At 38.9% G+C, this 14,018-nt stretch overlaps 1 long non-coding RNA gene across 1 annotated transcript in view; it reads left to right on the top strand.

The window, feature by feature from the left end:
* The window catches only part of LOC123031651, a 30,215-nt gene extending 27,898 nt beyond the window's left edge, over positions 1-2,317 (top strand). The window contains exon 4 of the long non-coding RNA XR_006416347.1: positions 1,115-2,317. This is a non-coding gene — a long non-coding RNA (uncharacterized LOC123031651). The remainder of the gene's footprint in view (positions 1-1,114) is intronic.
* Positions 2,318-14,018: the final 11,701 nt, after the last annotated feature.

Below are 14,018 nucleotides of genomic sequence, written 5' to 3'. Positions count from 1 at the left end.
TGTTAGTTGTTACTTTTATCAGAAGTTGATTTCAAACTGAGTTCCTCTCCTCTGTTTTCTCCCAAATGAAGCTGGCTCCACCCTAAGGCAAGTTTATGCTGCTTGCTGGCCAGATAGTGGGAATGCTGGATGTTACTTAATTGGGCCACTCATTTGACTAGACCATGAACCACTGGGCTGTTAAATCACACCCATCCTCCTCTGTCCCTTCCTGTTCAACAGTGTCTCCCCTATACCAGAGGCAGTCTGCTTTTCATCAGCCACCTAGGCGTATATCTCTGCTTGCTAACCTTGGCATTTTAATTAAGCATTCTGACCATGCCTCTTTTTCTAGTTCTTATTCAGATTCTGAAATCTCTAGTTTGGAATACTATATTTTGGGAGAAGTGGGCCCAATTTGTACACAGTGTATTTAGTTTTGCCCTCAGTGGTAAAGTTGATATTTTGAGTTTCAGTTAGCTTTAACTGAAGCTCTAAGTTTGCTGTGATGGAGTATGAAGTTTAAAAACCTTACAACTGGAAATGACACAATCATGTGGCTTAGTTGCAATAATTCTCCGTCTCTAATATATGTATATAGGATAGAAAAAGTGGGAAGTACAATTATTTAGCTTAAATGCAGGATTTTTCAATGTAATTTACAATTATTACTTTTTTTCTTGTAACAACCAGATTAGACTGAGAATTTCCTCAGCTCTTATAGAGAGGTTATATTATATACACATAGACATATATGGTATGCAGTAAATAATGTTTGGAGCAGCTTTATATATCTCTTTCATTACATGCATATATGTGAAAGTAGTAGTCATAGCTTTCTGTCACATGTACCTGCAGAGGAATAGATTATCTAGTTACTTAAATTTGATGGTATGTTCCAAATGTAAATCCCAAATCTGTAATCTCTGAGAGACAGAGGCTTGGCTAAGGGAATCTAGCAATATTCACTAGTGTAGATTTGAATATGGACCTAGCACATGGAAATCCAACACTGGATTTGTACAACATTGAAATGAAAATGCTGAGATATATTTTCAGTCATTTGTTTGCTTAGGGGCAAAACTGGTGTTACTGTACACATTAACAGCTATGTCTTTTAATTTGTTTGCTCTAGAGCGCAGGAGACCTAATCCAGACTGGGACAGAAAATAATCTCTCTCCATAAGTCATTAACCTAACTTTGGAAAGGCAGAAGAACCCAGAACAGGAACTCTGAAGAAGTTCTTAATTCATAGTGTGGTTTATGCAGGGTATGCTACTTCAACTTCTCTGACCCCCAGCTATTCAGCTGAGCTGGGCAAACACCCTCTAGGTGTTTTGGTTTACAACTCTCATCAGCATAGCCAATGGTGATGAATGATGGGAGTTGTAGGTCAAAACATTTGGAGAGCTACAAGTTGCTGAACATTGATTTAGGACTTTAAAGACCCAATCCATGAATAAACCTTGGAAATGAGTTGACAGCCAATATGGATTCCCCCCCTCAACCCTTGTATGATGCATAGCAGGCAGCCCCAGTTAAAAATCTGTCCACCTGTTTTTTTCGCAGGATGCTGTTTAAGCTCCTCATTGTATGCCTTGAAGTATCTTCTTTATTTTCTTTAAGAGATGAGCATTAGTTTCCTTCTTTGAGAGCACTTCTCTTTGAGCTGGAGGCATTAGAAGTGAATGTGGTATAGGAATGGATGATCCAACCATTCTGCTTTCTTATAACATCTGCATTGTTTTCCTATTTCCATAACAGTTTATGAGTTCTTTTTTTAAAATGAAGATTTCTATGCACTTCCCGGTATTACTCACATAGTTTTCAAGTAATCTCTCACTTAATATATGCCTTTTTGTGCATTATTTCCCCCGAGGTATATGTTTGTGTATGCAGTTTCCCCTAATATTTGCATGTTTGTAGAACATTTTGACTGAAGAATTTTATCATAACATTCAGACAATGAAGGATCATTGTGTTCTGGTATCAGGTATGAATTAGATTGATTCATATTTAAATCCAAACTAATCAAATTCATACTATATTCCTACTTTGGATGAGGTAGGAATGGAGAAAAAGAAGAGTATGTCTGTCCTTTCTTTCCCTTTGTATCAGTGTTACATCTGAAGTCTCTGCAATATTTTTAAATTTTGCATTCATATTACATGTACACTATGAAAAGTGCATTATGTGTATTCTTTAAAAATCTATGTATTTACATGTATAGTTATTTTTGTGTTTGATTTTACTACATTTACAGAATTGGATTTTTTTTAAAACAGACTTAATGGAAGTTCAGGTTGTCAGCTTAATACATATTTTCAGTCAATCAGCTCCCTGGCTTTTAAGTGATTATTGCAAAATGTCAGAGGAAGTGTTTTTGTAAGGCTCCTACAGAAAGATGAAGTATAAATAAAAATTTTGGGGGTGCAAACCAGAATAATTTTTAAAGGTTCCCCAACATGAAATGTGCAGAGTGGGGAAGGAAAGAGCTTATATGAACAACTGACAAACCAATTCTATAAATTCTATGTTCAGTGACACTTACTCCTGTGTAAGTGGGCATATGATTGTAGCTTCTTACCAGCCCCTGGTCACCCAGAAATTTCTTGAATCGTGGAATAAGTTTTTCACTAATTCAGTAAGGGACACAATTTTAAACTGTCCTTAAAGGGTTAGTTGATTAATTGCTCTGATTAATTGGTGAAAGCTGGAGCTTGAATGCTTCAGTAGTGCAGCCATGCAAGTCATATGGAACAATATGGAAAAAAGCAGGCTTGGATGTGGATGGGCAGGGAAGTGGGAAAAGGTCCAGGAGAAATGCAATTTCCTTTTCCCTACTCCACAAAGCTCATCAGAACTTGGAGGAAGTCAAGCAAGTCAGCATTTTACATCAACCACCACTTTGACATGACAGGCAAGACATTTTCACACGTACAGAATTGCTGAGGAAATTCTTCCTAGCAAAAGTGCTTTCCCCTTCCTTCCATGAGGAGTGTTGTATAGATTGAGCAACTGATGTCTAGGCAAAGCTGGAAACTAACACATTTGAAACAAAGTCTGCACAAGCAGTGAGGACTATGGACTGTACCCCCCACCCCAACCACACTGATGATTCAAAAACTGGATTGATAGGGTCTGTCCTCTGCTGTGATGACCAATATTTGATCCATAAAGTTGGCAGCTTTGTGAGCAATTGCAACCGAGAATTTTTACTTTAACTCTAGCCATTGAATCTGAAGAGTAATTGCCACCCTGGAAAGGTAATTACATATGCTATTGTTTATACACATAATAGGCCTGGAATGCATGTTCTGCAGATCGAGAAAAAAAAAAAAGAGCGAAAATCCTGCTTTCACACTGGGGCGGTACACAATGTATAGTGACAGAATGCCACAAATAGCATTCATACTCTTGCATGTTAATAGGTGATTTCTCTTGGTGTGTGTGTTTAAGGGAGTAGGGGGAAGGGACTTGGAGAAAGAAAAGGGAGGGGAGGCAACTGAGGGTTTTTTCCCCTTTCCCTCCTCCTCGCCTTTTTAGAATCAGTACCATGTAAATACAAACAATTTCCATCTCTCCCTTTTAAAGCATCATGAGAAATGTTTTGAAGCTTCAAAGGGGATGCACTCTTCTTTTACCCCATGGGAATATTAATTACTCCCAAACTTTTATAATTCCATGAACAATACCATATGTGTTAGTAAAAGAAATTACAGGCAAAGCAGTGCTAAAGGGTCTTGACTTGAATTGCCCTGAAATTGGACCAAACAGTTTGACAGAATATTGGACAGGAGTTTGAAGCATCCCACTGTGCCTAGAGTTGAACACACACACACACACACACACACACACACACACACACACACACACACAGGGAGGGAGGGAGGGAGGGAGAGATGCATTTTCAGTTACCAAAGTGTCTCTCACCCTTTAATTTTTTTGTTCCTTTTCCTCTTCTCACCATTTAAAAACATATGTTAGAAATAACAACCATATATTCTTGATTACCATGATATTCTTTCTGGGCAGTAGGCATGCATTTCTTACAGGGGAAAAAGACTTTTTTTTGCAAAGGATATTTCAAAATATTGTAAGGATCTGGACAACACAAAGCCAAAGAATAGTTCTGTATTCTAATATGGAACTGAGCATTGTTAGGGGCTAAAGCAATTCATCGTGGGTTATTCTCCACTGCGGTGTCCAGCAAATTGCATGACCAGCTTGTTAGGCTTGACAACAGTCCTTTACCTAACAAAGGCCTCAACAGCTCACAGCAGCAGTGGAATGTCAAAATGAGCACATTTCACACACAGATGTGTGACCATAATGGCTATAAGAAGATGCATGTGGTGGAGGGAAAAAGGGCTGGGGCCGGGAGGCTAACAGTTAGCAATGGGGACAGGCCCTGCTGACCATTTTTAATCAGTCCTTCTGTAAACAATTCAACATTTTCATTGTTCTCCAAAAACTAATAAAGAGAAACAAGCACTTTTCATTCATCTTGAAGTAATTTTCTGTCAGGTTCGAGCCCCTTGTGGCCTACAGCTTGTGCACAGCTAGCTGTGTGATACAACAACTATTTCAATTTATTTTACAAACTCTGGCCATTCAAATGTCAGTTAGTGTTCACCAAGCCGGCATCTGAAATTGTGCAGTTAACGAGTTTTACAACATTTCTATCAAGAGAAACTGTTTAGCATAACTGACTCTTAAGGAGTTATTATACCTCTAAAAATCCATTTTAAGGGGCATTATTTAAATAAAATAGAAAAACGGTTCACTGCCTTTTAAAGGGGCTACAAAAAAAGTCTATCAGATCCAGTGCAGTAATCCTCAGCTTAGAGCACTCTCGAGAGCACTTCTGGGAATTATCAGCATAATGAAATGTTTTGTGAAATGTCCAGATAGATTCCTCTACTCAACAATTTTATGGCACCATATTTATTTTCCACCCATTTTTTTTTTAAAGAAGTGAATTACTTTTCGAGGGGATGACTCTACACTCTGTAGATTAACTGAACACATATTATTACCAAGGTTATGCAGCAGAAGGGAAGGCTGAGTCTGCAGCATCATCTATGTAAAACTGTAGGAAAAGGACCAGCCTTTTATGATACCCTCCACCCAAAATGGGTTAAACTACAATGAGGCTTATGCAAATATGTATCCCTTTCCTACTTCATTTCCCATACTATTACACAAGTCTTTTGCACACACACCTGTAAACTATTCTACTGTGTTATCCGTTCACATTCTTTGTAGGTTAACTGCACGCACAAAGATTTCTGTGCATGCGTTCATGTTTTTGTGCATGTACTTGTACATTGACTTAAAACCATTTGATACTTTATTTGAAAGGGTCAATGAAGAAACTTTTGTGAATGCAAAAGATTCAATATAAAAAGCAATAAGGACAGTAAAAAAGGGGACAGCAGGAGGAAGAATAGGAGGAAAGAATACAAAGATAATTGCATGCTCAGTCTTAAGATAGCCCTCAATCAATGGTACTTGCTTCTGAGTAGACATGTTTACAACTGTGCTGATAAGACAAGAACTAGTTTATATTACATAATCTAAAGTTGCTGAAATGTCCTATCTTGAAATGTAACCTAGCATACTTTTGTCATTCTGGTATACATTTTAGATAAGGCATTGGAATAATTTATGCGGCAAGTGTGCTTTTACTCCCATTAGGTAGTTTAATATGAAAAAATGGCTTGCTGTTATGCAGGTTGGTGCTCCCATTATGGACAGTTACTGTTAGAGTAGTTTTGGATCACTGGGCAACATAGATAATTTGTGGAATCTATTCCCTGTGAATTTCAGTGGATAAAGTCCAGTGGGGTGCTTCTATCTCTGCCAATTCCCTTATGCTTCACAAATTGCTATCCAAAAGTGCGACCTACCACTTGTGAAAGAGTTTTCCAGGGCAAATGGTAATGAGTGAATACACTTGTTTCTGGAACTGAGCAGGTCAACAGAGCACACATTATTTATTTATTTAAAACATTTCTATGCCACCCCCATCGCAACAAAGCCTTGGGGCGGCTCACAACAAAAACATACAAAATTATCCAAAAATTACACACTAAAAATATTAAAACCCGGTGCATCTCGGCTTAAATTTTTTTAAAATCCTACATAATGGAGCTCCACTGACCTGTCCCTGTTGAGAAATGTCCACTTCCACTCCTTTCCAGAATTCCTTGGGGAGCAATGCATCTCTGTTGCATGGGTGTTGTGTCCTGGTCATGCAATGGAATCAGTGGGACCCAATACGTATGCAGCAGAATAATCAGAGCCAAGAGAACTGTAGGCATCCTTCTGGTTTCTACCCATAGCCAAGAAATTTGTCCCCATTTAACTGGTAGAGTTTCTCATCTACATCCAAACACAGAGAATTCACTATTCATTTTAAGGCAGTATACTAGCTATAACAATATATATTCCAGATTCTTACTACACCAGCTTCCTGGTATGATAATCAATAAAGGAGGTCTCATGGATCCATTAAATAAGTGCCAATGTATTAAGGGAATAGCCCTCAGACCAGTTGCATCCTCTATACAATTAGCAAAACCCTTTTGGTATAACATGTTGTGTTAAGAGTTTTCAATGTTCGTTCAACCTCTAAAATGTAAGGAAATAGCAACTGTTAAAGACTGTGTTTTCAAGATGCACATTTTTGGGTAGTATGTGTATAGTGTCCTGTGCTATGGCAAATTACAGCTTTGCTACTTTCTTGAAGCTGGATTGCTATCAGTCCCAGATTTGTCTGTTGAGTGGAAAATGCACCTGGATTCTATGGAATTGATGCTAGCATATAGCTGAAGCTACCCTTTCACATCACAGGTACAAGGATTTGTTGCCAGTTGGCACGGACCATTCTCAGATGGGGTGGGTCCATCAGACCAGAAGGTGGAATCCTGCTGCTGCCACAAGCTCTCAGCTGCTGGCCCTGACCCTCCCCCCCCAAAAACACAACTCACAATTCCTACTCTCTTTGTCAGTGTGAGTCTTGATCTCTTGCCCAAGCAACTTTACTATACCTGCCAAAGAAGGGAAGTTGTGTGCTATTGTTACTGCTCCATCTGAAGGTTTTTGTGACCACCCCATCTCCCACCAGGGTAAGTGCAACACAGGATTGATTGAAGAAGTTATCCAAGCAGATTAGTGGGGTGCCAGGATGACCTTCATGGCTATACTCAGACCTGAACCCAATCAGGGCCCAATTTTGCATCAGAAAGAATCCTTGAACAAATACACCCCCCTCCCTGAGTCAATGGCATAGGGTGAAGTGGACTGAAGAGAGGAAGTAACAGGTGATTACTTTTCCCTCATGTTTGAGCAGGGCAGCAGAGAAAGGGGAGCAGAGCCTTGGAGGTTTATGGTAAGCCACAGGACCTACTGCCCCTTCCCTGGATTTTTGTCTATAATGGCAGAATGCAATGCATCAGACTTAGCTTTGATATAGGACTCGAACTGCAGTAGTGTAATTCCTCAGGTTATTTTATATTCATTGTTTCTGCAACCTATGTACTGTACCTGATAGAAGACTGTCATCATAGCTTTTTGCTATGTTTCCCTTTTTATATTAATACTTTTATTATATATAATATACAGTACTTATCATGGGAAGGCCAATGAAATTTCATGAGTGGTTGATGGTATCACACAGCAATTCCCTGCCTCCTACAGGAATTTGAGGCAACTCAACATCCATATTGATACGACAGTAACCAGCCCCTAAAAAAGGGAATACTCAGCACAATCCAACTTTTCATCAACAGGGGAGTTCTCAAAAATGAAGAAACACATCCAACTGACATCTCATTGAGCATTTCCACAGGTTGACTAGCTTTCCAAATAGTCAATGCATCTGCAATCACAAAATAAGTCCAAGTTGTTTCTGCCTGAATACCTGGCTCTTTTTTGAGAAAGAGGGTAGCACTCTTGCCCTTGGAATAGCCTTCAGTGTGATGACAGCCAAAATTGACATTATCTTCTTGTTACTGTTCCTGTGCCATGATTGCCCTAAAGTGACAGGGGATAACTCCTTCCATGAACATGGCTGCCCAAGCTGAAAGCTGAGCAGGCTGGATGTCCATTCCTGGGGAGGTGTGTGTGTGTGTTTCCATCTGGAACATAAATGGAATAGCGTAGCTCCATGATACAGGTCTCACAGGCTCTCTTGCAGTGGACTTCTACACACTGCTAGAGGCTGCCTTGCCCTGCAGCCAGGCACATGGAAGGCATCAGTGTGGGCACCCATGCCAGGGAAGGAGGGAGTATCTCCTGCCAGGCAGACTTTTCTGAGGGCACCCACCTGGACACCTATGTTGGAAAGTTTTCCAGCAGAGTATTAGGACAGTTTTTGTCCTGCAGCTGTAGTGGTGGTGGTGGTGGTGGGGGGGGCAGTAGGGGACATTGGGGCTTGTTAAGAGTCCTTAGGAAGGTCAGGGACAAGATAGGAGTGACAGAGGGTGCAAGATAGAGCAGGAGATACGGGCTTTTCAGGATGATCACCCTGATGGTGATACCTTTGCCCAACCTGTGTGCTCCTTATGCTTAAGGAAGACTTCACATGAAGAGATTGCTGGCTCGCAGAGCAGCACAAACATGCAGCCATGTCAAAGTTCTTCTCCTATAAAGTTCAGCAACCAGACTGGAGTATCAAGCACGAATGTCCTTGCAATCATGGCTGCTGGATGTGGTGTGACAGAGCTATGTCATCACTGCCAGCAAGATCTCATAACTGTGACTGGGCATCTGAAAGCCACATGCTGGCAAGGCAGAAAGAGAATGTGGAGCAGTTAATCACCATGCTGCTGCCTGCAACTCAGCAATTGCTATGCAGATATGGATATTGATGAATGCAGGCAGGAGTACCTGCTGCAGTCATGGCCTCTCTGACTGCAGAACTCTATGGTCAGGACATGGAAACTGCATGAAAGCAGGTTTTCTGGGTTCACACGGCAAAACAAGCAATGGTGAAGCATGGAAACCTTACAACAAGCCATTGTGTCTCTGTGGTGCCACAGAGACCAAACTTGCCATGCTTCACCATGCTTTCTGGGTTCAGGTATGACCACATACCATGTTCCCCAGGTTTCCACCACTGCTAGTTGTTATGTGAGAACCCAGTGAAACTCTACTGTTTGTGTAATTTCAGACCATTGTTTGATGTTACGTCCAGACCAGGTACCTGCTTTTTCTTTGTTGCATAATTGATCTCAACTATGGTTTTGCTAGAAACAGCTTCTTTGGCCTTTCTGTCAAAGTTAGTTATTGCCATTAGACCATGAGATTTTGCCATTACACCAAATTAGCTATTGCCATGTAAAGCCAAGTGCCAGCACACACACAACACTTCATGAAGAAGATGATGAAAAATTGATGAGTGAGTTAGCTGAAGTTTTTTCTCTTGCTCCCCTAGTGTAAAGTGTAAAAGGAGAAGCTAGTTGTTATCTAGCAATCTGAGAGAAGGGCATTCTCTAGTGTTCTCCCATGACTTCCTTGTTGTTATACCTATGCAATGACATCCCTTATTTTATATAAGGTTATATTATGCTTTCTATTATTAGCATTATTTCTTTGTAGACCCTGTCCACTCTAATGATATGAAACACACTATCTTAAAAATTAAAAACAAAAAAACAAACAAACAGGAGCAGCCATGCACTAACATATAAATGAGTACAAAACTATTTCTAAGCCACAAGAGAAAAAGTAGCATATCCAACCAACTCATCAACTAAAGTCCATTTTAGGTCTTTTAAGGTCTTTTCAAATGTTACAACAGAGCACTGAAATATCTATCACTCTATCTTGGAAGAGAGTTCCATGGGGAGAGGACCACTACTGAGAAAATCTGTCCAAGAGTTTGTCAGCTTCCTGGAATTTGTAGACGGAAAAGAGAGGTAGAGGAAGTTCATATCTGTGATACCTGGGTCCTATTTACTGATTTATTAAATTATTTAGGCCCTCTTTAAGAGTAGAACTAACCCTATCCCCATGCTTTTTTCAAATCTACATGAAACTTCATGGAAAGTCATCTGATAGTTCTACTCCTAAAGAAGGCCTAAATAATTTTCATCAACAGGGGAGTTTTCAAAAATGAAAAAATTATCACAACAGTGTGTTGCCACATAAGGGAGGTTCTGGAAAGATAATTCTCTCTATCACCCATGGGTGCATACCCATCACCTGTGCATACCCATGGGTGATAGGGATGTCCTATTTGAATGTTTTGCTACAGGCATTAAGCTGTTTTGGAATACTTTTCTTCTAGTTCGTTAACATTGTGTTTGCATGTGGTGTTTGGATAGTCTTGAACAGATATGGCTTCTTAAGAAGAAGACCATTCTTCTTTTTTATGGAAATCTGTGAATACTTTCAAATCCAGCTCATGAATTTAAACTTGAGGCCCTGAACTCATTTACTCTAATCACTTCCTTAAAAGATGACAGGTGGCTTTCCCAAATGGTCAACAAAAACATTCTGTTTAAACTCTAAAAATATATATAACTAATAATATGTCAATGGTTACTACACAAAGAAGTTAAACATTGCAGCTAATTTCCTCACTGAAATCCAATCCAGGGATTAGCAACAATAGAGAATCTGTTTTATTTGCATTTAATTTGTACCTTCACACTATTATCTCTTATGTTTTAGTTTCAGGAAATGTGGTCTCAGGCTATTATAACCACATTTCATGCTGCTGTTGCACTGTTATTTGAGCTCCAGGGCTGGAAACAGCGTACTGAAAAAATAAAATAAAGCTGGCATACTTTATTTTAATTAGTCTAGGACTGTGTCTAAATACAAAAAATCATCTTGATTATATGTCCTACACACTTATCTAAACAAGCATAGATTAACCATTTCTGAGATATAAAACTGGTATCATTTTCTGTTTATCCATGTGTTATATGTGTTTTAAAGATCTACTTTTGTGTTGTTAAAAGAGAGAATAGCAACAATAGCACCGAACTAGCCATTATATGAACAACAAATAATATATTAATTTATTTAGATTGTTCAAATATTTAAGCATTGACATCTACAGCTTTATTCCAGCCATGATCTGATATTTCCCTTTTTTTGGTGTCAAATGCGTGTGTTACTTTTTACTTGGCAAAACCCATCCAGGGATAGAGGACAACAGAGGAACAGTTTTTCTTATGGAAAAGACATCTATTTAAAAGTTGTTACTGAAGTAAGGCTACTGTCAATTTTTTTACACTTTGTCTTGTAAAAAAGAAAGTGGGAGAAGAAGACAAGAAGGGGTCTATTCTGAAGTTGCTACCCGGTGTATGCTTCAACAGGCCTTTAGTCTTGGATAGTTTGGCAGTACTGGGGGTAAAAACAAGAGAGGGTTTAGTGTTGACTGGGAAACGTTCTTTTTCAAAATGTTTCTGTGGATGTTTCATTGGCCGCTAAGAGGATAGCAGGAAGGAACTGGTAGGAAAGATTGGATGGGTCATGAGCAAAACTCTTATTCAGTTCTTCCTCAAAAACACTTGTGTACATTCACTCTTTTTTACAGCCTTTTACGAGAAACTGCAGTTCACTTTGTGTATTGGTCTGCTGTGCAGCTGAGAATTTACAAACTTAATCATTCTGAGCCAAACTGGCTGGCAGAGAGTTCAACTCTTTTCTAATACATAGGTGTCCGCAGCTGAAGTCAGCATTGGAAGAAGAAAGAAATCTATCAATGACTCTCTTGTTCTTTAAAAAATTGTTGCTGGAAATGTCACCCGGGTGACACTGTCTGGTTGTTTTGCTGAGTAGGGCTGTTAAAAATCAGTTCTAGCTCTTCCCTTCCTGAGCCCCCTGGTAGGGAAGTCTACAAGTGGGGCTATTGTTTCATAGCTACTGCTTTTGTAATGTAATTTTATAAAGTTGCTCAAAAACCAGAAGCCCTCCTAGTGTAACCTTAACTGCTTTGGAATAAGTGAATGAACATTTTGGTATATTCTAGAGAATACATTTGCATTTGACATAATTAGTGGTCGGCAGATCTAACTATATCCAGGGGAAAAATCTCAAGACAACTGCTTTGCAGGCTATTAGTGCTTAATTTCTGAACGTCAAACCCTGCACATCTTAATTTCTAGAGAATAAGCTCAATTGAACTTGCTCCCCAGTTATGCAAAAATTGCTCAGATAAAAACCAAGTGGACACCAATGTAATGAATGTGGTTATTAAATTGTTTCAATTGAAAGAACCCTTTTCTTACACCATCATAATGGGAACTATTTATCCCCACTGATCGGCCTGTCTCTTTCTACTGAGCTCCCTTTGATCTTGAAGCATATTGCAGTAGTGTGTCCTATTGAAAAGCAAAACTGGGGCAATTTTAATGCTTTTGTACCTTACCAGTGCTCTATTTTTTCACTGTTTAAAAATAGCTGTTAATTATAAGTGCAGTTTAAATGTCTCAAGTGACCCAGAAATGCAGGTTGGAATGAGACAGATTGTGTTTCTCATATAAAACAGATGTACTTTCACCAAAACAGTCTGAGGTCCTCAAAATGTATCTTCATTTCAGATTTTTTCAAACAAGTATTGAACAGGAAAAGGTTCTGAGTTACAGAACTTCCCACATTGGAAAATAGCAAGAGACAACTAGATGTGTATTTATCCATGAATGAATTCTCCCGCCATCTTGTAACACATGGGCATATCCAAGTTGTTGTGGCTAATAGATTGGTTGAGGGTTTCTCTATTTGCTTTCTAGACCTCAAGGGACTTCAAGGGCTAGGTTCAAGGGATGCTTCAGTTAGACTCTACCTCTTGTGCTTTTTCTGTACATAATCAGACCTTGTTTTTATAGACTATTTGATAACAATAATGGCCATGGAGCTCTTTTTTCTTTTAAAATTGCAAGTTGTAAAAATGTGAACTTTGGTGGATAAACAGGTAATGGCCTAGAAACAGGTTCTGCTCATATGCACTCTTCTGGAGGTGGACAGCAATGAACAGGGTAGTGAAGAATCACATTCCCCTCTCCATAAGAACATGCACCCTGCCACCAGAATGTGTCTTTTCCAGATACGCATATGAATCTATTATGCAAATTGGAAGGCAGCTTTCATGTGCAGATTTTGCTTGCTCAATAGGGACAGTCCTGTAAGCAAAGACCTTGCAGGGCTACATGGCACTGGTATGGATTTGACTCAACCATTATCTTAAGGACAGCCTCAGGCAAAACTCTGAAGAGTGCATATTTGAATTGGCAAGCCTGTGAGTTAAGTACACATTTGCTTATTTTAGTTCTAGCATGGTATGGAAAGGTGGATGTGAACATATTCAAATATGGCCTTAGTTTCCAATAATGAGCTGGAGCATTTTTTCTTTGTACAAAATCTAAAAAACCTCAAGAAATTTCCTATGTTGAAGTTTTGGCAATACACAAATTCATTTAAACATAATTATTAGTTAAGCAATTAAATGCAGATGATCAAGTAAAAGTATTAGATTGGTTAATTGCACTAATTATTATTTTCCTTTTCCTAATTCTCTTTCCTAATACCCATCAGTGGCAATATTAATCATTAGAAGCCAAATTTATTTGAATATATTGATTGCTTTTTCACGTTCCAACACTTGGTGACTGTGGAAGCATGAGTGCCTTGCACATAGTTTTGGTGCTTCTTCTGTAATTTCAAACAGCTAACCTACAAATCCATATGGTGGGTGGAAACTTCACAGAAACAACAAACCTCTTTCCTTGGAGAAGATGTACAAACTCTGTTTCTGAACTACAGAAGAAACATGAAAAGAAGATATATAGAAAATGGCCAGGAGGATGTGCCTGAGACTGATTTGGCACGATTCCTCTATTTGATATGTAGCCTTATTATATGGAAGTGTGTGTATACATAACAACACATTTATACATAGAAAAGACACATGACAAATGTACATAAGATATCACAGATTATAAGCAGACAAGTATAACCAAATTGAGCAATAATTTATGAAATGAATTCTCAGAATATATATTTTTAATAAGGATATGTC

This window comes from Varanus komodoensis, unplaced genomic scaffold (assembly GCF_004798865.1).
Source record: "Varanus komodoensis strain SLA01 unplaced genomic scaffold, ASM479886v1 scaffold5, whole genome shotgun sequence".
Classification (NCBI taxonomy): Eukaryota; Metazoa; Chordata; class Lepidosauria; order Squamata; family Varanidae; genus Varanus; species Varanus komodoensis.
The sequence above is the reverse complement of the archived record's forward strand: the minus strand, read 5'-3'. Positions and strand labels throughout refer to the sequence as shown.